This window comes from Vicia villosa, unplaced genomic scaffold (assembly GCF_029867415.1).
Source record: "Vicia villosa cultivar HV-30 ecotype Madison, WI unplaced genomic scaffold, Vvil1.0 ctg.001383F_1_1, whole genome shotgun sequence".
NCBI classification, from domain to species: Eukaryota; Viridiplantae; Streptophyta; class Magnoliopsida; order Fabales; family Fabaceae; genus Vicia; species Vicia villosa.
This window is the reverse complement of record NW_026705601.1, coordinates 112,501-115,187: the sequence shown is the minus strand read 5'-3', so window position 1 is coordinate 115,187 and position 2,687 is coordinate 112,501.

Sequence of the window (2,687 nt, the reverse complement as noted above, 5' to 3'; positions counted from 1 at the left end):
TAAAAATTGACAAAGTTGGAAAATGTTGGAGACTCCGAAATAATGTTAAACCTATGATTTATTTAGTATTATACAATTATGTCTCATTCTTGCTTGTTTTCTTCAATATGCTTAGTGAAATGCAATGGAAATAGATGGTGGCTTTTGCCGCTCTTCATTTAAAATTGTAAGATTCTATAATATCAATAAATCAACCATTTTTTATTATCTACACATGGCTTGTTAAAACATGATCTACAACAATATATGTGATTAAAGAAAAATTAAATAAATAAAAATAAAAGAAAAATAGTATAGTATGAAGCTTACACTATGATAATAATAATAATAATTATTATTATTATTATAATAATAATAAGAGTAATAATAATATTTAATAATAATAATAATAATAAAAATAATAATAATAGTAATAATAATGATTGTATGAAAAAATTCATAATTATGTTACATGAATATAATTTCTGGCCCATAGTTGAATTTTTTACTACAACATTTATTTATATTATACATTAACGTAAACAACTAGTTATTGATATTTTTAACTTAATAATTTTTTTTATAATAATAATAATAATAATAATAATAATAATAATAATAATAATAATATGATAGAAAAATGTTTTGAAAGAATTTGAAAAATATCACTGATCTGAATAAAATTGTTGGTATGTATAATTTTTAAAAAAAGTTCTCTCAATTTATCCCAGTACCGGGGAGTTTATTAAAAACTATAGAATTTAGAATATCTTTTTTTTTTTTTTAATAAGCAATTGATTGAAAAGCTCGCACTAGGGGTGCAACCCTTACAAAAACACGAGGCACTAAGAAAAACGATTGTCGGATAAAGGAAGTTTAAACCATTCGTAGTAGTTTGGTTTAAACTTCGTATATCCACAACCTAACCAACGCCGAGAGAGAAATACAATATTAGTACACACCACCTCAAAACTAAAAACCTCGCCCCTAAAAATCATTGTGTTCCTCATAAGCCAAATACACCAAAGAGTAGCTACCCAAACGAAATTGGTAGCGATTCTACGCTTGCTCCTTTTCACCTTATCTTGTATGACATCGAACCTAAAGAAATCTTCCGCATTAAGCTCCTCCGCTATACCGAGCCACAAGAAGACATGGTTCCAAACCGCTTTCACCTCTTGACAAAAGAAGAAAATATGGGATGAGGATTCAAGAAAGGAGCCACACATCACACAATTCGGGCACACAACACTAGCTACACCTCTTCTCAATAAAAGATCACGAGTAGGAAGCCGATCAATGAAGAAGCGTCAAGTAAAGACCTTGATCTTGGGAGGAAGTTTAAGATCCCACATAACCTTCAACGATTTGATCACTAGATAATCCCAAGCAAAAGACTTAGCGCTATCGATCACGGAAGAAATGCTCGCTACGGAGAACTCGTTGTTATCGTCAATGGACCACGTGAAAGTGTCGCGGCCATTCACACTAGGACTGTGCGCAAGAAGACAGTCCCGCAGCCTAGCCCAGCTGCTGCCAGCTGCTGCCGCGGCTGAAACAATTCACCGTGGACAGAATCGGCCGTGAAAAGGCCTTCCAATGCCCACCTAGTAACTCCGCCGTTCCACTCGTAAACCTCCTCCACCGTGCAAAACTTCTTTGTTGATATCAATAAACATTTTATAAGTTATGAAAAATCTCAATTGAATACTTATAAATTTTATTGTTTAACAAAAAAAATTAGAATTGTCTTAATTAAATTAAAAAAATTTATTAATGTTTTATAAGTGTCTTAATAATTGACTACTGGATAATATTTTGTTTAAAATATTTTGAAATTCCAAACCAATACACTCTCCAGCTTACAATTTGTAAATGAAAAGAATAAACTTGATAGACAAATAATGTAGTTTATCATGAAGTATATGCAAATTGCAGTTTTGCTAAATTTAAAGATTTATGTTTTCATTTTATGAATAATATTAGTTTTGCAACTTAAAATTTTTATTTATATTTTGATAAAATAAATTTAAGCATAGATTTTGTTTATATCCATTTTCAATTTTCTTTTATGTATATCTAGATTCAAATTTTGTTCTTTACAATTTTAGAGTTTGGTCCCTAATTAGGGATGATTATCTAAGGTTTTGGGTGAGTGTTGAATTTATGGTGAATAGCTCTTTACTTTAGAAGTTAAGTCATCCTTATATAGTGTCTTTTTTAGGGTTTATATTTTTATGGGAACTCAAATCATTGCTAGGTCCAAACCTATATATAATTGTGGATTCCAGAAAATATTCTGCAATTAATCATAATAATTTGGGGATTTACAAATAAGATATGAATTGTACTATGGGGTGAGTAAAGTCGCTCTTACAAGTCATAGAATTTGAACAACAAAACATAACTCATATACAAAACACTTTTCTCTCAACTTTCTAAAGTTATTTTGAGACTTTGTTTTAAGATTGCATATGAAATTAAATCAGTTTCATCTTCAATCTCTAGTTTCCATCATGTTCATGTATAGCCAAACAACGGCTTCTTCTCTTAAAGAGATATCACATAAGAGACAAAGTCCTCTTGAGTAAATTACAAAATAAACTCAGCACTAAAACAAAACTCTCACATATATTTTTCTCTCTCAAAGCACTAAGGCACCTCGTGAAGAAATTGAAGAGATGAAGAACTCAAAGTAGAAAGTGAGA